Source organism: Panthera tigris, chromosome D1 (genome assembly GCF_018350195.1).
Source record: "Panthera tigris isolate Pti1 chromosome D1, P.tigris_Pti1_mat1.1, whole genome shotgun sequence".
Taxonomy (NCBI): Eukaryota; Metazoa; Chordata; class Mammalia; order Carnivora; family Felidae; genus Panthera; species Panthera tigris.
This window is the reverse complement of record NC_056669.1, coordinates 66,726,867-66,748,935: the sequence shown is the minus strand read 5'-3', so window position 1 is coordinate 66,748,935 and position 22,069 is coordinate 66,726,867. Positions and strand designations below refer to the sequence as shown.

At 44.6% G+C, this 22,069-nt stretch overlaps 1 long non-coding RNA gene across 2 annotated transcripts in view; it reads right to left on the bottom strand.

Annotated features, from left to right (window-relative positions):
- Window positions 1–19,302: 19,302 nt before the first annotated feature.
- LOC122231427 overlaps window positions 19,303–22,069 on the bottom strand; it is a 174,678-nt gene continuing 171,911 nt past the window's right edge. For both annotated transcript variants that reach the window (XR_006208667.1, XR_006208668.1), the window contains one exon: window positions 19,303–19,459. This is a non-coding gene — a long non-coding RNA (uncharacterized LOC122231427). The remainder of the gene's footprint in view (window positions 19,460–22,069) is intronic.

The following is a 22,069-nucleotide window of genomic DNA, read 5'->3' as shown; positions in this document are numbered from 1 at the left end:
TTTGATCCATCTGAAATTGATTTGGGCAGGAGTGGGATAGGTACCCGGCTTTGTTCTTATCTCAGTAAATATTGACTATCATGACATCATCATTTGTTTACTCATCTTTCTTTTCCCCAGTGATTTGAAATCTCACCTTTACACCTTTATAGTCCACTAAATTCCCTTGTGCATTACAGTCTCATTTTGATTTTTCTTTGGTTACATTAATTTCTTCTCTTGTATCAAACTGTTTTATTGATTGATGTTTTGCTATTGGGGAGACCTATAAGTGGACATGCTTTGGACAGAGTGGACAGACAGGATTTTGTTAAGAGGTGATATTTAGGCTGAATTTTTTTTAATGTTTATTTATTTTTGAAGGAGAGAGAGAGAGACAGAGCATGAGTGGGGGAAGGGCAGAGAGAGAGGGATACACAGAATCTGAAGGAGGCTCCAGGTTCTGAGCTGTCAGTACAGAGCCTGACGTGGGGCTCGAACTCACGAACAAGGAGATAATGACCTGAGCCGAAGTTGGACACTTAACTGACTGAGCCACCCAGGTGCCCCTTCAGGCTGACATTTGAAGAATAAATAATCAGCTCATGGAGATGGAGGCAGGAACGTTCCAGGTAAAGGCTATGTATCCAATGGTTGATGGGCAGAAATCAGCTTGGTGGTTTTGAAAGGCACTAAAAAAAGACTAGTGTGGTGAGCACAGTAAACACAGGAGAGAAAGAGGGGAGACAGGGTTGGAAGATAGGCCAGATTTTGTGGGGAAAGCTTGGTTTTGTCCTGAACCCAAAGGGAAGACATAAATGGATTTGGAGGAGGAAGGTGCCATGCTCCAACTTCCCAGAGTATAACATCATCACTCTGGCTGTTATGCGGAGATGGGAAGAGGGGGAGAGAACAAAAACTGCAGTGAGGAGGTCAGTTAGAGGGTCACTGCAGTGTTCTTGGCCAGAGATGGTGGTGCTCAGGCTACAGAGAGACAGTGCAGATGGGGACAAATGGGCAACTCTGAGACACATTCAGGAAGTAGAATCAACAAGTTTGTTGATAGCTTGGGTGTAGACAAGTCACAGGGAGGAATCATAGCTGACTCCCAGGGGCCTTCTTTTCATTTTGTACTTTTCTGGACCAAAGGGGAACTCTGAAAAGGGCCCTTGGGGAAGGGGACGAGGGCCTTTGTCCCCGTGTCTGGACTCCAGGGCTGTGACAGAAAAGCGCCAGCAGAGGGGAGCAGAGGGCTGTGGTTCTGCTTCTTGGGGAGTGTGGGGGTGGTGAGGGGAGGGTCTGGGTAGCAGGCCAGGCAGCTAAAACTGATCCTTCAAATTTACCCACCTTATGCATGTTGTCATTTTAAAATGGAAAAATAGCAATGACTGGGAAGAAGGTGAGGGACCTGTAAAATATATCCAGCCTTGTTTACATTATAGAGTCCCAGCGAGTGGTGCCATTTGCTGAGATGGGGAATATGTAGAGGGGAAATGGGTTTGGGAGCAAAGGTGATTGGGCTGGAGTTATATCAAGAGTGCAAGGCTAAGATGTTCGGTGGCAGATGTCTGAGGAATCTAAAGCAGACAGCAAGGAGGCTATTCAATAGGTGGATCTGGAGCCAGAAGGAGAGGTCGAGGTGGAGACACCAACCTGTGTATGAATGTTGTTGAGAATTGTAGAAGAGGGCGACGTGATGGAGGGAGAAGAGAGTGTGGAAAGAGACAAGAGAGGTAGGACCAACTTGATGAACACTAGCATTTAGAGGTGGGAGGATGAGAGGGGGCCAGAGAGAGACTGCAGAGCAGCTGGGGTATGGCTGGATGAGTGGGGGGACTCCAAAACCCACTTCCCAACTCTTAGATGACTTCCACTGCGTTGAGAATGATGTCCAGACTTTTTCCTGGCCTGTGTCCTGTACCCGCACTACAGCTCTGGCTACTTCCAACCTCAGTCACCTTCTTTGGGCTTCTCAATGGTCTTCTTGCCTCTCTGCTGGGGACACTCTGGCCCAGACCATGTATCCTGTCCTTGGTGTGCTGTTTCTTCCTCATCCAAGTAGCTTCCCCTTGTTATATTCTCTTCCAGCACCTTTTTATTTCCTTTAAGGGATAGTTTCATTTTTTATTTCTTTTTGTATCTTTAGTGACAGCACAGTGTCTAGCAAATAGTTGGTGTGTAATAAACATTTGACTCACGAGTCAATGAATAAGTCACTGTGGCCCTTGAGGCCCTTGAGGCCTTTGAGGTGAGAGTTTTAAATCCCTTCCACCTCTTTTTTTATTCTTATATTTTATAATTGAGCATCTGGCTAGCGATGGGTGGGTTAAAATATTACTAGCTGTGTTCCAGTGATTGGAGTCTGAAGTCTGAAGGGAAGTCTGTTAAGACTTGGGGAAAAGACCCCTGGTTCCTGTTGCAGAACCCCAGGGCTGTGTAAGCAAGGTTCCACCAGAGGGCAGCAGAGGCCTGTGGTTCTGCTTAATTGTGCGGTGGGTGTGGTGGGGTGGTGGTGAGGGGAGGGGCTGTGCAGCAGGCCACACAGCCAGAACCCGAATTGGACTAGGGTTTGGGGAGAAGGGACCGTCTAGGCCTTTGTAGGAATCTAAAATGCACTGATGGAGAGTGTGAGGCAACCTTTCTATTTGTGTTTATTATTTATTTATTTGTTGTTATTATTATTATTATTTTATTTTATTTTTTTATTTTAGAGAGAGAGTCTGAGCAGGGGAGAGGGGCAGAAGGAGAGAGAGAATCTCACGTAGGCTCCATGTTGAGGCTCAGACCAGGACTAGGTCCCATGACCCTAGGATCATGACGGGCCAAAATCAAGAGTCGATGGTTCAACCAACAGAGCCACCCAGTCTCTCCACCTCCCGCCCCATTTGTGTTTAGATGGTGCTGATTCTTACTATATAAAGTGTAATGAAGCTGTTATACTGTGGGCCCCTTGCTGTTGGGAAGGCCAAAGGGTGTCCTGGAACAGTGATGGGGGAGGAGGAAGGGCCCTGAGTGAAATGGTGAGTACAGATGGGATTTTTGGCCTTGGCTACAAGGGGACAGGTCTCCAGGAGACTGTTCTGCAAAGCAGGGAATAACGTTGTGCTGGTCAGTTAGAGCGAGGCAGGAACTGGGAAGGCTCAAAGGCAGATAGCACTTTGGGGAAAGAAAGAGGTAGTTATTGGCTCAGCAATGTACATTGTCAGAAATAACTGTATGTTTCTTATGCTCTTTGAATTGATTTCCTTTCTGTTCTCCTTTTTTGGTAGTGAAGATATTTTTAAAGTTTTTAACCTATCATTTGTGCTTAGGCAAAAAGGGATTTTGCACAAACTTTGACCATGGGGTCAAAAGGCAAGCACAGTGCCCCCTAGGGACCAGCAAGGTGGTAGCAGTAGAGGTCAGAGTGAAAGGCCCCAAATGGAAGGTATGCTTATTCTGGGCACATGGATTTCTGACACAAACACACAATCACACACACACTTGTAGACACACATTTCACACACATGCTCACACAGACACATTACATACACAGAACACACCCTCATACACACAAATACGCATCTCACACACACTGACACCTCACTCATACACTGACACACACAACACAACACACCCATACCCATACTGATAAATGGTAGCCATCCCATTGTGTGTAGCAACAATGTAGTTTAAGTCTAGGATCAAATCAACTCTTGATTTCAGATATAGGTTCTAATTAGCCTAATCATCAACACAATCCCTACCGCCTTGGGATGCTCTTGATTTTTGGAGTTGTTTTAAGAGTAGACATACAGCCACATCGATCCATTAGATGTGAATGAATTAGCATGTAGTCCTGGAAGCTGCCAGCAGCCCCTCCAGAAAAGGCCGGTTTAGAAAAAATTGACACGGGGTGGGTGGACGTGAGAAACTCACAGGCAGAGTTGTAGCCCCCAAAACATTGGGATTCTCTGAACAACCTATGCCAGAAGCCCACACTACCTCTGAACTTAAGATTTCTTGAATCAGTAAGTTGCATTGGTTGTTTAAGACCTGTAGGTTGGGTTTCTGATATCAGAACACCTCAGAATGGATCAACTCCTCACAAAACTCTTCTGTAGGAAGACTGGGAGGGGTCAAGCCTCTGCTTTAATAAGGAAGACTGTTCCTTGCTAGCCCTCCATTGGCCTCTTGGTCCTCAAAGTGACCACAATGGAGCTGGCACAGTTCTTGGAGCTTTCCACATATAATAGAGAAGAAGAAAATAATATATTTTTTAAAAGTTTATTTTGAGAGAGAGAGAGAGAGAGAGGAGAGAGATGTGGGAAGGGCAGTGAAAGAGAGAGAGAGGGAGGGAGAGAGAGAGAATTCTAAGCAGGCTCCACATTGTCAGCATGGAGCCCAACTTGGGTCTTGAACCCATGAACCATGAGATCGTGACCTGAGCTGAAACCAAGAGTTGGATGCTTAACCAACTGAGCTACCAACCAGGTGCCCCAAGAAGGAAATAATATTTAAAACCAGTCGTAGCCACTTTGCCTTCTAAGGAAAATGACACAATTCTAATCTATGGAGGAAGAAGTCTCTAAATGGATCTTGTCCCTTGCAGAGGCTAAGATGAGATTCAAGTCAATGGATTTGAATTTCAAAGTGTATATATATATATATATATATAGTTCAAAGTATATATTGAATATATATATATATATATATATATATATATATATATATATATCCTCCCCAAGAGGGGAGCATTCCTTACCCATTTTATAGATGATGAAGGATGCTCAGAGAGAGTGTCACATGCTCAGTGTCAAACGTCTACAAAGGGGTGGATTGGGCTTCCAACCCAGAGCTCTTTAGCTCTAAAGTTCATGGTCTCCCTTCTGGGGTAGCACACCACCTACCACACTCATGACTGCGTCCTGTGTATGGGCCTAGGTGAGCCTTTTGGGGAAGAGGGTGAGGAAGAGGTATGAAGTTATCCTTGTACATTTCTTAACATTTCTTGGGGATAGGGTTGGTGGGAATGGAGAAGACAGAAAACGACCTTACCAGAATTCTAATCATGGTAGGAAGGAGAAGCAAAGTGGATGTTGCAAAGTCAACTTGTGCTGAGGAGGCAGTGGATAATGGGTGGGCATGAAGCCTCAGAGCCCACTAGTCCTGAGTTCAGGCCCCAGGGCCATACTGTATTAGCTCTGTGACCTCAAGCAAGTTACTTACTCTGGTGAAGCCTGAGTTTCATCTCTAATAATGAGACCTAATTCCTAGGGTTTTCATGTGGGTTAAATAAGAGATTACAAGTAAAGCACTTCTCACAGTTACAGGCACCCCTGCCCCCTAAATGGTAGCTGTTATGACACTACATTAAAGTACACAGTGCTCTGCAGACTCAGGGGAGACATTCTATAGGCCCCTTCTGGTCCAAATTGCAAAGCTCAAACACTGTATGGAAGGCAGTTCACATACAATGCTTTTCTTTTTGTAAATTTTTTAAAAATTTATTTTCAAGTTAGTTAATATACCATGTAGTCTTGGCTTCAGGTCTTTTTTGTAAAATTTTTAATTGTGGTAACATACATATAACGTCAACATCTATCATCTTCACTACAGTAGAGTTAAGTACATTTGCATTGTTGTGCAACCAACCTTTAGAATTCTTTTCATCTTGCAAAACTAAAACTCTACACTCATTACAATCGCCACTCTTTCCCACCCCAGCTCCTGGCAACCACCATTCTACTTTCTGTCTCTATGAATTTGACTACTCTAAGTAAGTGGAACCAAACAGTATTTGTCTTTTGTTGACTGGTTTATTTCACTTAGCATGATGTCCTCAGGGTTCATCCATGTTGTGGCATGTGTCTGAATTTCCTTCCTTTTTGAGGCTGAATAATATTTCATTGTACATATATGCTACATTTTGTTTACCCATTCATCTATCAATAGACATTTGGATTGCTTCCATTTTTTGGCTATTGTGAGTAATGTTGCTATGAACATGGGTGTACAAATATCTCTTTGAAACCTTGCTCTCAGTTCTTTTGGGTATATACCCAGAAGTGCAATTGTTGGATCTTATGGGAATTATTTTTTTAATTTTTGGAGAAACCATCATATTGTTTTCCACAGTAGCTGCACCATTGTACAAAAGTTCTAATTTCTCCACATCCTCATCAACACTTCCTTTCTCCCTCCCTTCCTTCCTTCCTTCCTTCCTTCCTTCCTTCCTTCCGGACCCCCCTTTTTTATTGCTGTTCAAAAAAAAGTCATCTTTCAGACATCAAATTCATCTCATCCTCATGTTTGTCTTCCATCGAGGGTGTGCCCCCATGGAGATCCAAAGCTCGTGGGCTACGCAGGAAATCTAGAATAGGTTTCTGGTTTCAAGATGGTGTCCATTAGGGGCTCAGCCAAGCAATATGTGTTTATAGCCACTTCCCCAGGACGCCTTGCCCTTCACTCAGAGAGGTTTACAAGCCAGACTGACCAGGCAAGTCCTACTGAGGGTGGGATCCATGGTTGTTGTGTGCTTTTCAGCCTGTTGTTCCTTAAGCTATAAATATTTACCTAGTGAGTGTGGAGATGTCAGTTTCCAAAGAGTGTCTGGGTTGATGTGTATGTAGGGGGTGGTGCTTGGCTAGCGAGAGACCATAGAGGCTGCCATGTGATGTTGATGCATTAAAGACTGAAGATAAGCAGTTAAAGCCCTGCCCAAGTCAGTGTCTCTGGGCTGAAGGCAGATGATTCTGCACAACCTGCACATCTCAGCCCCGAAACTACAGGCAAACATTGGTGAAAGAAAGCTGGCTTCCCAGTACTGCTGAGTTTATAAATGTTCTCAAATTCCCATATTTATCTCTTAAAAATGAATCCAGTGACACCTCCATATGGCTGACAGCTTTGCCTGTGGGTATGTGGATGCTTTCAGTAAGGGAAACAGTAAAAGTCTGGAGAGGGCCATATTAATTTTTGTTGTTGTTGGCATTTTATGGATTTGAAACTGGAGTAATTGGCTATTAAAATGAAATAGCTTCCCTCTCGGCTTCAGTGAAGGCTTCAAGATCCTGGCCCTTTCCGAAGTAAGATCATTTCCGAGCACTTGCAAAGGGGTGGCTCCTCACTTGTCTAAGGACAGAAAAGAGTTGAAATTGAGGCGGCCAGGAGGAGGAGGTGCTGGAAGGTAAGTCTGAGGAAGCTCTCCGTGTGCTCTGAGTCCTTGTATCCCAGCTCTAGAAGAGGCTCTGGGAGGCCTGAGCATTTTCTACCCTCAGGAAGCCACCCACCAACTGACATAGCCACTACCCCAGAATCTCGCCACACCAGCCACAATCTCACTGGCACAAGGATGTCCCACTTTTTCTCTGGGCATCCATGAGCCAGTGTCTGAATGCTGGGGCCATGGCCATGGGTGTCTCAGAAAAGGCAAACATGTCCATGGTAAATGTGTCAGCAGAAATGACAGAAGCAATGGGAGCTTGGTCCATGCCTGACTTCTGTCCTTCAAATCTTGCTTTTGTGTATCTTGCTGGGAAATGTAGTTTTATCTTTTCAGCTTCTGAAATACAGGAAGGAGTCTGGAATGGGGGGTTCACATTATCTAACACATTCTTACTCACAATCCAAGGCCCACATCAAATGCCATTCCTCTCAGAGGCTCCTCTCCCACTGGCTCCCTTCCCCCAGTAGAAAGATTCCTCCTCTGTGTTCCCACAGCTTACATAACAGGTCAGTCTCCTTTGATAAGCTGAAAAGCTTCTTGAGGGCAGGGATTTTGTATGTCTCATTTCTATGTCTTTCACACCTACACAAGGCTTGATAGGTAATAGCTGTGGTGGTTTTAAAATGTACCCATAACTTGTTTGATAGCTTTCTCTTCAAAAAGTGGAGCCCAATTCCCTTCCTTTTGAGTCTGGACTTAACTGACTTGCTCCTAATGAATAGAATGTGGCAGAAGCAATGTGTGACTTCTAACACCAGGTCATAAAAGATGCAGCTTGATCGTGTTAGGATCCCTGGCCCCTAGGAAAGCTGGCTGCCATGACATAAGGACATTCAAGCAGCCCTAAGGAGAGGTACACATGGCAGGGATCAGAGGCCTCCTGCCTCTGATCAACCAGCACTAACTTGCCAGGTGTTTTCTTCTCTCATGAGGGAAACTCCTGTCTGACCTGGGAAGACATTCAAGGTCATGCCTCCCTGGTCCATTGAAGTGGTTAACAACCACAGTTTGTTGATTCATCCTCTGTTTCCTGTGAGTTGAGGCATGGTGGACAGAAGAAGGCGCTGACGGAGACAGGATACAAGTGAGGCTGGGAGGTCCCTGTTTTCACTCAGGGCTACTGGTTGGTTGGCTTTGGCTAAGACTGACCGATCCTGCCGAGAAAGGTAAGGAAAGGCACCAGCAACTCAGGGCCCCCTCACCACTCCTCATCAAAGAGGAACGTGTGGTTCTGGTGAACCCCAGGTTTCTAGCACAGTTCTTGCCAAAGGAAGGAGAACCATCCAAGGAGGGGTCTTCCAGGCCCTCCAGACTACCTTGGTGCCCTGCATGCAGGTGAGTGGTCTGGAGTGTCTGCTCTGCACAATGGAGAGAGAAGGACTGTTAACCAGCAGTAATAGAAGAGCATTAAGCCAGCTCTACAGGCAATGCTTCCAGCAGGGGGGTCCACGTCTCAGCTTCTTGAAGCAGTTGGAGATAAGTGAGCAGCTGGTCTCAAGCAAACCCGCTGAGGGTAAAAATTGGCTTCTCCAAGAAGGTAGGCCCTTGGCAATGCTTGGCGTGGTTTTCCCATACTGGAATCCTACATCTTTTTTTCTTTTTACTTACATAATTAATACATTTCGTTGTAAAGTTCAAACAACTCCAGTTATGTGGAGTAACAAAGAGAATGCTCTCTTTTTCCACCCCCCAACCCTCCGCCACATCCCGTTTCCTCCCCACAGGTTACTGCTACCAGCTAGACATGTAGCCTGCTAAACCTCATGTGGATGTCATACTTTATATATATTGCCCTGCAACTGGTTTGTTTTTTGCATTTGCTGATAAATCACCAACATCTTGGATCATATCAGGATGTACAGATCAAACTCACTGTTTTTCTAGCTGTCTAATATTCTGTGGTATATGAGAGGGGAATAATGAAAGTAGGCTAAGAATGACCATTTTGTACTGCCTCCCATGGAGCAAGGAGTGAGGGTGTTGGGGGAGCACCTGGCAGGTTGGGGGGTGGGGTTGGGAGGGAGTTGTGGAGAGCTGAACTTCTCCTTATCATAGTAAGGGAAGCATGTGGAGCCTGAGGGCACCTCAGGTGGAGAGGTGGGAAGGGGAGAGGGAGGGTGGGGAAGTAAGGAGATGCCAACCGGTTGGAATATGAGGGCCTGCAGAGTGACCCCCCTCTATGCAGCCCTCCCATCTTTAGCCCATTTATGAAGTTCATGAATGGAGATGTTCTCCATCTCTTTAAGTGTTTCTGTAGCACAACTTCACAAGGATGCTATTACTGAGTCAAAGGGTAGGAATTTCTTTGTGGCTCTTGTGACATTGTTAAATTGTTATCACAAAGGGCTATAAGAACTATGTTGTTACTTATAGTGTTTGCCTGTGTGTGGAGGAGGTTGAAAGGAACCCCAGCTTAGGATGCACATTTCTAGAATCTGCCAGTTGAGAAGCTCTTCACAAAGCCTGACAGATCAACACGTAAGTATGCCTGCTATGTGCCAGTCCCTGTGCTGCATTCTGATGCTAAGGAGGCTGAACTGGCTCAGGTATCTACCTCGGCTCCCAGCTCCATGGTGCTGACAAGCGTGGGGATGAGGGCATGCATACAGAGGGTAGCCACAAACACTAGGGAACCCACAGGCCAGAACTAGCAAATGTGTGGCATCCATATCTTTGTCCAGTGATTGATCATGGAACTCTTTCTTGCTGGTGCCAGCTGCTTCTTCAGAATCCTCAACACAGAATCCAGGCAGCCACTAATCAATCAGAAGTGGACTAAATAGAACATATGTTCCCTGCCTTCCATAGGCTCAACCTAAAATGAGATTCTGAAGTTTTGTTCTTGCAAAGTATGTATTTGATTAGAATATATAACCAATGACATTTAAAATGCTTATCCATGTCCCATCAAAGGTAGGTATACACACTTAAAATCCTAGAATGGTATAAAGATGGGTGAGCAGAGGAGCAGCAAGTGCCCTGCCACCACCTTCCTGAAGGCCAGCCTTGGTCCCATCTGGTGAGCCCATAAGCTCGTATCTGAGACCCCAGACACTTGGGGAGGCAATTGTGGCTGGCTGATAGTGGCTAGGAAGTACTCAGGAAGTGGCTGGGCTGGTTGGTACACTATCTGGTAGGAAGTCAGGGCCTGGAGTCAGAAGAGAAATGAGGAGGGTATGTTCTGTCCAGAGCTGTTAAAGGCCTTTCATGACTCTTGAAGAATGAGACACAATAGGGGCAGAAGAAGCCCCAAATGAAATCCAGGATGGCTCTAAGTTTACAACTGGGTGAGCTGCCTTGCACGAGATGCTTCCCATTCGTTTAATTTGCACGAAGGTAGTTATTTTCCTGGTGGTTGGGCAAGAAGCCTCTTCTCTTCTCTACCTTGTTCCCACCAAAGTCAGACCCACGAGAATCAGCCTCAGAGACCAGTTACTTCTGATCTTGGGAAGAATCTTCCCTGAGGGGCTCCTGTGGCCTCTCCCCAGCCCATCTTCTGGCCAGCCCTGGGGTCCCTTTGACCTTGAATTGCAGCCTTCTTGGTCTTTATGGGTTTTAGATCCTGCATTTCTATCCCTGTCTTGTCCTTATTCCTCTCCAGGCTCAGTTTCACATAACTTCCCATCTGTTTCCTGCCTACCCTGGATCCTCATGGGCTTCTCTTAGTGTCCTGTGCCACTCACTCTGTAGAACTGTGACAGAGCCTGTCAGGTCTATGAATATTGCCCTCACCCTCTGGTCTCCTCCTGCCAACTAGGCTTCAACTGTCAGCCCTTACTGGCCTGTTGGCCACCCTTGCTCCTCAGTGGTCACCTGGGAGCTGCCAGGTGTTGTCTATCCTGAGTAACATGTCAGAAAGCCCACTGTGTTGGCAATAGTAAGTTGAGCGTGTCCACACAGTAAAATTACCAGACATAAGTTCACACAAGCCTGGCACATACGGTAGCATTATTCATAAGGACATCCCCTCTGTCTGAGGCAGTGATGGATGGTGTCGAAAGGAACAGGGGTTTCAGTCAGGCAGCAGAGGTCAAATTTTGGCTCTGCAACTTAATAATCTGAGCAAGTTTTTTAACCTTTTATAGCCTGAGAGTCCTCATTTGAAAAATGAAGACAAATGAAAGTAACTTTGGGTTGTTTTAAGGAATAACTGAAGTTAGTGACCATGATTTATAGTGAGAATTTTTAGATGATAAATGTATTCATTTATTAGGGTTACCATAATGAAGTGTCACAGAGTGAGCAGCTTAACCAACAGAAATATTTTGTCTTACAGTTCTGGAGGCTAGAAGTCCAAAATCAAGGTATCTGTGGGATTAGTTCTTTCTGTGGTCTGGGAGGGAAGGATATGTCCAGATCTCTCTCTTTGGCTTGTAGATGGCCGTCTTCTCCCTGTGTCTCTACATGTTGCTCTCCCTGTGTGTGTCTCTGTATCCAAATTTCCTTTATTTTATAAGGATACCAGTCATTGGATGAGGGCCCACCCTAATGACCTCATCTTAACTAATTGCATCTGTAACAACCCTATTTCCAAATATGGTCACATTCTGCAGTACTTGGGGGTTAGGACTTCAACCTTTTGGGATGGTGCAATTCAACCCATAATAGTAAGCTATAATTATTTGTGGGAAGCTCTTATAAAGCTTTGATTATTGACGGGATTTTAGTGGAATTAAATGGTAACTATTCAACCTTATGCAGTGAATGGCATTTTCCTTGAGATACCGTTGTATCAGTCACTGATAATGGTAGGTCTGAGGGTTACCGCACAAGCCTCCAAGTTCATGCGTAGGAGCTGACTGTTGAAAGATTTTTGTTTTTCCTTTTCCCTAACCAGTGTTAGCAGTGGTCATGGGGGTAGTGATGGTGGTGGTGATGGTAAACTCCCAAGTGTCAGACAGGGTATACTTGAGCCTGGTGTCCATGTTGGATCCCTATTGCCAGGAACTGGGGACAAATCCCGACTCTTTTCACTTCCTCTCATCTTACTTCCAACCCAAGTCAATATGAAGAAGCTTCATGCCTCACAGCAAATTCCAACATTGCTGAGAATTCATTCCCTACGAAATGGAGGGGAGGGCAGCCCACCACCCTCCCTGTTCTCTAGAAAAGCTGGGTTCCTGTGGAGGCAGGAGTACAAGAAGTATCCAGCAGCTGACAACTGGGCCTTCTTTATGCTGCACTAATAGCAGTAGGGAAGCTGAAAGCCAAAGGGATGTTGGGTATGTTCAGAGTGGGATGGAAGATCATGACCTCTACAACTTCCGCATACCCAAATCCATTTTGGTGCTGGTCACTGGATCCCAGTGTCGTGGCTGATTCTTCCTATCCCCCTCCAAGGAGAGCCATCTCAGGAAGGCTCTGCCCTGAGCATGAGGCATGAGAATGGGGAGTTGAGTTGATGCCCGTTTCTCACATTAACACCTCAGTCTCTCAACACCCAGTGACCTGTAGTTTGGACAGTTGTTATGTCTGCTTCTCATCAGGTCAAGGCTATGCCTCTGAATATTATGGCTAGAGATAGTAGTGAGCCCTTGGGGTGTGACCAAGCCTGGGGACATTGTAACTTCCTTTTTGGCATTATCTTTGAGGGAAGACTGGCTTTGCAGGGAACACAAAGACAGTCTCCTTATTCTTTCTCTCTTCTATTAACTACCCCAGAATTCCATTTATTTTTCTTTTAATTTTTTAATTTTGAGAGAGAGAGAGAGAGAAAATTCAAATAGGGGAGGGGCACAGAGAGAAGGAGAGAGAGGATCCCAAGCAGGCTCCACGCTATTAGTGCAGAGCACAATGCAGGGCTTAAACTCATGAACCATGAGATCATGATCTGAGCTGAAACCAAGAGTTGGTCCCTTAACCCACTGAGCTACCCAGGCACCCTCAGAATTCCATTTCTAATTTCATCTTCTAGTTCAGCTCAGATTCAGAAAATATTTATTAAATATACACACCATGCTAGCAATTTAATACCTAGTACTGCCCTCAAGGAGTTTACATTCAAATAAGATTAAAAAGACAAGGAAAAATTCACTGGAACATAGGCAGAGAGAGACAGGGATGGCTATTTATATTATAACAAGTGCTAAGAGGCAGAAAGAAATTAGAATTTACTTCCAGCTAGAAAGACTTCATGGAGGAAATGGTATTTCTCTTGAGCTTTGAAGAATGGCTAGAATTTTGACGGGTGCAGAGAGGAAGGAGGGCTTCAGAGTAGAAAGAACAGACTGAGAAAAGATAGGAAATTCAGGACATGCAGAGCATCATGAGAGAATAAGTATTTAGGTGTGGCTTAACAATGGGTGGTGGGTTTATATGGGAATAGAACAGGAAATGAAACTAGAAAGTGCCCAGACTGTAGGATTCTGGATATCCCACTGAGGGACTTAGCTTTTATTCTATAAGTGCTGAGGATGGCATTGAAGATGTTCAGACCAAGTCAACAACTTGATCCAAATTGTGTCTTAAGAAAATTGATCATGATCAAGTAGCTTTCTGTAGCTATGGATTTGTGTGGCAGAGGTTGGGGGCAGGGAATGGGGGACAAACTGGAGGCTGCTACAGTGGTCCAGGAGAGAGATGGCTGGGTGGGTTTCATAGGTTAGGAGTCAGAGTGTATGAATGGCTACTTAGAGCAGGATGATCAGGAGAGTCTGGGGACCAAGACTGTCCCTCCTACCCCCAGCCTGGGCAGGTGCTGGAGGAAGTGACATACAGAGGATTCTGACCGGCATATGTATTGACCAAGGAGTAAGTAAGCAGCAATTGTTTCATGTCCTTCAACAGCATGGGTCTAAAGTAAGTCGGTGGTGAGCATGAAGACAGGGAAGCCCAAGTCTGCAACAGCTGGAATTCTAGGTAAGTGCCCTGGAGCCAAGAGTTCTGTTATGGATTCTGCCTTGTGATTTTGACTGGGCACTTTCTCCATTCTGTTCCATATTCAGATAATTCAGTCAGATAAGCAAGTATCTGGGTAGGCTTGTCTTCCATGTTTGGTCTTATTTAGGTACTAGAGTCTAAGAATTGCAAATTCCACCCTGGCCTGATCCCTGTAGCCAGAGCTTCTTCCCTGAAGTCCCTTGTGTTTTCCAAGACCTGGCCTTCAGTTGTAAGGAAGATATGAAAGTACTCGTCCTGAGCCCTTGGTGGTCTTCGGGCATCCCCAGAGATGCTTCTTGGGTCTCTTCTAATTATTCCACTGTTCTTCCCATGAGATAGCAAGAATAGGGAGTGGGGGGGCAGGTTTAGACAGCCTCAGCAGACCCCTTATTACATCCCAGATGCAACGTCTAGGCAAATGGCCCAGGCCAGGGCACAGCAAGAGGACAACAACGTTTTCTCCCAGAGCCAGTGGCAGCTGGGCCCACACTCCCACACTTACTAGTCAAATCATTGCTGGTTCTGCAGGAATGACCCCATACTTTTTAGTAGCTTCAGCAACTCCACCTTGCAGAGATACTCCACTCCTTTGATGCTGGACATTGGATCAGGTTTTACTCTTGTTTCCCTTTCTATGCTGTCTAGGATTTTTGCACCTCTACTGTCAAGCTGCAATATAGAGAAGTCTTGATTGAGCCTTTGGCCTTCTCCTCAAACAGGATTTCCTGAGTCCTTGTAACCCAGTTGTCAGCTGGGGCCTCCTTCATCTTTGAACTCTGGAAGAGATTGGTCCCAATCCCCATTTCCACAGTCCAGGGAAGTCCAAAGCAAGTCTGCTGTGAATTTTCCTGGTGCTTCTGCTTCTGGGCTCTTGCAACTGTGTAAGCCATCATGATTCAAAGGCCCCATGTCAACCTCCATATACAATTCAGCCCTTCACTGGTGTCCACAAGAGATCCACTCAAGTGAATATCTGTGAACATAGCAGAGGGAGAAGGGTCATATCACACATTCTGAAGCCTTCTTGTTGGCTTCTTTTATTTCTGTCACATCTTCCTCCAGAGTTTCTGAAAGTCTCCATTCTCCTTCACTGTGCAGAGCTGTCCCCATCTGACTCCTTTTCCCGCCAACACTCAAATCTTTGACACTCCTCATCCTACCCCGACAATTTTCTACATGTTTTTTCCCTTGCAGTTCTCACCCTTGAAGGAATTGTAGTGCCACCTCTTAAAAACCATAAAAAATTTTCTGTCTGATTTCACACGTATCACACTCAGAGTTGGGGTTTTAAAAAGTTCCCTCTAGCAATTAGGATGCTGTCGGTGCAATTTAATAGGAACTGAATTGAAAGTGTCCTAAATGATAAAGACAATTATTATCTCACAAAATTGGAAGCCCAGAGACAGGCTGGCTCTAAGTTCCAGGACCCCAGCTCTACCTCTTGGTTCTGCTCCAAGCTTGGCCTGGTAGCAAGATGGCTGCTACAGTCTCAGACATCGCAGCCGGACCCTGTAATGTGAAGAACAAGTAGGGGTGGACTCCTCCCACATCTCTTCCTGTGTAGGGAGGACACCTTTCCAGAAGCCCCTCAGCAGAAGTTGCCTTCCCATCTCATTGGCTGGGTTTGGTCACATGCCTAAACCCAAAGGTAAAAACGGGAATGGGGTCTGTGACTGGCTTAAATTAAGTAGAACTGTCCCCTGATGATGCAGTGTGGTGAGCCTCCACTGATGTATGAAGCTGTGTGGAGGAGGATGAATACCGGAACAAAAGTGGGGTGCCTCCCACACAGAGCACTCCTGTGGCTCTGCTTCCAGGCCCAGAATCCTGGCTAGTTACTGGCTCCTCCCCCAGCTTCAGTCTGCTCCTATTGCTGCTGGCTAGAGAGGGCACCCGGTAAAACTGAACGTCTCTGCCTCAAAGCTCTTTCCGTACTTCTGCACAAGGACAACCCATTTCCTAAGATCTTGGAATAGATTGTTCTTATGTTTCGGGGAATTATTCTCATCTTTGTTTCCCTGTTTAGAACATACTAGCAATCTTTTGCAAGTAATTGCATGGACTGTTTTTAAGAGAAGTTATAGGCATTTGGGGGATTCTAAAACTTCCATTTCACATGAGCTTGTTAGAATTGCTTGGTTTTTGTATTTCCATGTTGGGGGGTTTGGTTTTTTTTTTATTTTATTGGGTTTTTTTCCTTTTACTAGGAAAGGACAGTGGTTAGGACAGTGGTTCTCAAATTTCAGTGGGAATTTCTTAGAAAGCTCGTTAGAAATGACAGAATTCTGCATTCTATTGCCTCCAACCTGGAGCAGAATCCAGGAACCTATATTTAAAGTATGCACAATAGGTGATCACATGCTGAGATTCACTCCTTTAGAAGCAGGTACCCAGATCTAAGCCTACTTTGACGAGGTAGTTGGAGGGAAGCACAATTTCAATTTCATGTAATTCTATTTTTATTTATAGAAGAGATTTTATTGAATGAAAACCAAATGTAGTATAAATTACAGACCCTTGGGAGACTTTTCCTTTAAGTGCATTCACAAATCAGAAAAGAACCTCTCTCTTGGCCAAGTGTCTTCCCAGTTTTTAGTTCAGAGAATATGGTCACTCTTCTAAGGCTGAACTTCAGGATGCCATTTGTTCAGATGAAATGGTAATTGCTGGTTCCAATGCCACGTGTGGAGCTGCTTAAGGCCTTGAGTAGTCTGGGCATGGCACTTGGAGTATTTTCAGGGTTTAAAAAACTCCTGAGTTGTGTTCCTCACTGACCAGGTTTGCTGCTTCTAAAACTGGAGACCTCTCCTTGTGAGTTAGGATGAGGTAGCCTTGTTTTGAGCAGTTGCTTCAGGGTCGCCCACTCCATTTCTAGCAGAGCTGGAAGCTCCCGTGGGAGATGGACTTGAGGTAGGGAGGTGGTCTCTCTTGGCAGATGAGGGAGGGACACAGAATCCAAGACACTCCAGAGAAACCTTGACCTTTAGATCTGGGCCTGTGCAGATTTATGTTTCAACTTTTGGGATATGGAGATGGGGAATGGGGGTCCTTCACTGGGAAGGCTCCTAGCACTGCAGTAACAGAAGGAGTGTCTTAAGAGAAAAACAGGCAAACATACAAAACAGGAAATGGAGTTAAATTAGAAGAAAAAAAGAGATTGAAGAGGTGGGTATCAGATCTAAGGCCCCAGAGGGAGGCAAGAGAGAATTCTGGAGTTACACAGGTTTGGGTTTGAGTCAGAACTCTGCCACCTGCTAGCCGTGTATCCTTAGAGGAGATACTTCAGATTTTTTTTAATGTTTGTTTATTTTTGAGAGAGACAGACAGAGTGCAAACGGGGGAGGCACAGAGAGAGAGGGAGACACAAAATCTCAAGCAGGATCCAGGCTCTGAGCTCTCAGTACAGAGCCTGACACAGGGCTTGAACTTGTGAATGGCAACATCATGACCTGAGCTGAAATTGAACGCTTAACCAACTGAACCACCCAAGGATACTTCATCTGTTGAACTCTTAGTTTCTGTAGTAAGAGGGGTAATAATACTAACTACTTAAAAATTCTTGTGTGGATTAAAGGAATTCATATGAGGGCTTACCAGTGCCTGTCTGACATAGTTGCCATTGATTGACTGCATACTGTTATAATCATAGGCTACTTTCTTGATTTAGTTTATAATTGGTATGAACTTTCTCCCCAACTTGGAATACAACTACAATTATCTCCCTTAAATTTTCCAAGCATCTACATGCTTGTCTGTTAGCAGGAAGTCCAGTATTTTCCACTTGAGGTATCTTCTCCCTTGAATTTTCTAATAACCCCAGTGGGTCATTCAGTCCAAAGGGATGGTCTTAACAGCCAAATGCTAGGCAGAGAGAACTCTAGAATCTTACTGGTCCAATGATGATGTTATCACTGTTTCTGTTGCCATCTTATGGTGTCATAGTTGAAAACAGGTCCCATGTAGTTGTGGATCATTGCTATGGTGATGCCCTCATTGGTCTAGAACTCTCTGTAATAGATTGTCCCTACTGGGCCTTTTTCATGTATGGACTGTATTTTTTACTCCACTGCTGTCCAGTGAGGCTCTATGACTTGTTTGGCCAATGAGGTGGAAGTAACATGTACTACTTCCAATCAGAAGCTTTAAACTCCATCATAATCTATCTTTTCCTCTATCACAAAAATGGCACTGTTCCATGTAGGAATTGCTCTTTCAGTTTGAGGCCTAGAGTGAAGAGTTCACGGAGCAGAGCTATGGCCAAACCATAGCCAGCATGTAACATGACTAAGACATAAAACTTTACCGTTGTAAGCCGCTGAGATTTTGGAGCTGTTTGTTACTGTAGTATAACCTTCTCTACCTGACAGATATACATACTTGGGTCACAGGAGAGACTCATATTTAGGTTACAGTTATAGCTGTTTTAGTTCATACATTCAACTTAGGCATTACACCCAAAGCATACCACCATGCCAAAGTAGCTTAGTAGAGAGGGACTTACAGCCTCACTTCATGCTCTACCATAAATGTACTCTTTCATTAGTACTTAAGCTGTTATTAACAGCTGGATCACAAGACTGGACTCTTATGGTATATTCCCCACTGGGGCATTTGCTGTCCCTTCCTGCTTGTAGATCCCAATCAGGACCCTCCCGATACATCAGTGAGGTTCTAACAATTATGTTTCTGCAAAAGGAATGGGTCAGGGGTTCAAGGCCTTGGTCTCCTGTGGAGATTTACCCCACTAGACAATTTTGCATATCACAGACATTTGGGAGAGGTGGTTTTTGTCAGGCTACAGGAATTTCTGTTTTATCTCTTTCGTGTATAAGTGCCTATTTGCCTTATATTTGTTAGGGGAAGTCACTCAGTTGATTTTTTTTCTCATAGTAAGTGCAATCTACCCCAATGAGATTTGCAACTCCCACCTCTAGCCATAGCAAAGATTGTAATTTATTTTTGAAGTTTATAATAGCAGTCCCTCTGTTACATGTAGATGTTATATGGAGGCATCATTGAGAAGGTCTGGGGGAAAAAAGAAATGGTAGTTGGGGGCCCCAGTGAGTATCATTGATTCTACCCCACTCTCCTTTTTCTTCTCTAAAAACACAAAGAATAAGATTGAACCCCAAGAGCTAAAAGAATTATTCCAATACAAAATGAAAGGTGGCATTGCTCAGGCTTTTGTGATGGGATTTTATATTAACACAAGTAGAGAAGGTATGTGAGGGCCCAAGGTCAGCAGTGGATCAAGTAAGCAGGAAGGAGGAGGGAAGGCTTGGGAGGGCTCAGGAGGTCTCTTGATGCAGGGAGTAGAATGCTTTCAGTCACTGGCATCTGGTCTTCTTCTGATGTAAACAACAGAGCAATACTTTAGAAGTATCTTTCTGGCTGCTATGGGGGGATTAGAGACAGAGGAGTAGAGACAAGGAGATTAGTTAGGGGGAAGTAGAAAAGATACATGTTTATTGAATGAATGAACATACAAATGAATATTAAGCTGTGGATATTAAGCCGTGGCTTTGGGTCCCTGCTCTGCCACATGTGCCAACTTCCTTAAGGCTCTGGTGGGTCTTCAGACTTATGGAAGAATAAAACATTTTCCTTCCTGCTCTCCTCCACTGACCCTACAGATCCCCCTTCTCTCCCTTCATGGTAGGTCCCTTTGACTGTATCCACTGAGATCCTATCCTGTTTTTCTCTGAGTTTTTTTGGATTTTAAAGGTTGGTCACAATCTGGTATTAAGTCTGGTCTTGTGCTTTGGTGCCTTCCACTTCTTCACCTCTTGTTGTGCAAGCTGTGTCTTGTTTAATATCAGATACTGTCTTTTCTCAGGGCCAATATGGTTCACATCACATTTGTATTTCACCATAATCCCCAACGTCCTACATCCACACTCAAAGCACAAGCAGGTTCCTTGTGGGCCATGGGATGACAGCTTGGCTGCCAAAGGTGATGCACGTTTTAGAGGTTACCCATTCCACTTAAGCCCTTGCTATTCTTGGGGAACCCATCACCCACCCCCAGGGTCTATACACCCACAACCATGGGTCTGCCTTGAAGTTTTCCATTCTCAGAATGTTTCAACATTTAGAAAATAAAATCAGGCAACATTCCTACCCAAGAAAGATGAGGGAAGTCCCTAACATCCCTAAAAAGTAGCTTTTGGAGAATCCAAAACAGGCCTATATGCTTTAAGAAGATGTCTTTGGCTTTTAATCTAGAAAAAGGAAGGAAGAATACAAAGGAAGGCTGAGATCCAAAGTGAATTCTTTTGTCTAGTACATGGTTTATTTTAAATGTGAAAGTTCAAGTTTACAAAAACAAATGGATTGGATGGGGCATTTGTGAGCTCTGAAGCATAGACATTTCTCCATGTTTGGAGGATGTTTTCAGATATTTGTGCAATTTTTGTCATTGTTGAAATAAAAGAGGTACTGAGGCTGTGCAACACTGTACCCAGAATGAGGTACAAAATAAATAAATGATAGTAAAGGGCCCAGAATCCCAAGAAAGGGAAGGAGAGAAAATATGGCCCTGGTTGTTATTATCCTCATGTGGCCCCAGACACTTGGTTGAAAAACCTCTTTTATTTTTATTTTTTGAGAGAGAGAGAAAGAGAGAGAGAGCAAGAGAGCATGAGCAAGGGAGAAGTAAAAGGAGAGGGAAGGAGAGAATCTTTTTTTTAAAAATTTTTAATGTTTTTTAAAATTTATTTTTGAGACAGAGAGAGACAGAGCATGAACGGGGCAGGGGCAGAGAGAGAGGGAGACACAGAATCTGAAGCAGGTTCCAGGCTCTGAGCCATCAGCCCAGAGCCTGATGCGGGGCTCAAACTCATGGACTGCGAGATCGTGACCTGAGTTGAAGTCGGACGCTTAACTGACTGAGCCACCCAGGCGCCCCAAGAATCTTAAGCAGGTTCCACACTGAGTGGAGCCTGACATGGGGCTCAATCTCATGACTGTGAGATCATGACCTGAGCCGAAATCAAGAGTAGGATGTTAACTGACTCGGCCACCCAGGCATCCCCAAAACTTCTGTATGACATATCGACCCATAAATTGGATTGATTCACTGATGGAATTCCATCATTGGATGGAATAAATTGAGCAAGTAAACTGCTATCAAGAAGACTGACGTCTTCCACAGAAGTGTTATTCCTGCATTTCTCCCATCCTTACCTACTTGCTTTTGTTAAAATATTTTTTATGAACTCAACTTGATCAGGCCGCTTTGAGAAAGGGATTTCCTAGAGGTGGGGGAGAATGGAATTCTTCAGCAATTGGATTCAAGGAAAAAGCATGGTCTTAGGACACCAGGTTCAGCTCATTCGTGGAGCAGCGGTGTGATCATGGATGAAATACTTTGTCTCTCTAGGCTTTGTTGTCTTACTGGAAAATACAGACTGGACATTTTTGGAGAGTACGTTTTGAGAATGAGTGATGTAGAGAAATTGCTCTGTATGGTATGTGATACAAATTAAGTCTTGTTAGACATGATCTAATTCATAATTGGAAAGAATCACTCTGCCTGATCTGTGGGGGGCAGGAGAGCTGTTAGGAGTCAACAGCATTGACATCATGGTGAGAAGTCATGACCACATAGACCAGGGTGGTAGTGATAAAAGTAGTAAGAAATGGTTAGATTCTGGATGTATTTTTTTAATGTTTATTTCTGAGAGAGAGTGAGAGTTCAAGCAGCGGAGGGACAGAGAGAGGGGGACAGAGGTTGCAAAGCAGGCTCTGTGCTGACAGCAGAGAGTCTGATGTGGGGCTTGAACTTACAAACCATGAGATTAACATGAGCCAGAAGTCAGATGCTTAACTGACTGAGCCACCCAGGTGTCCTTGGTTGCATTTTGAAGGTAGAGCTGAGATAATTTTCTGATGGATTCCCTATGGGATGTGTGGGGAGCTGCAAGTGGGGGGCCGTGAATGATTCACATTTTGAGCTTGAGCAACTTGAAGGATGGACTTGCCATTTACCAAGATGGAAAATGC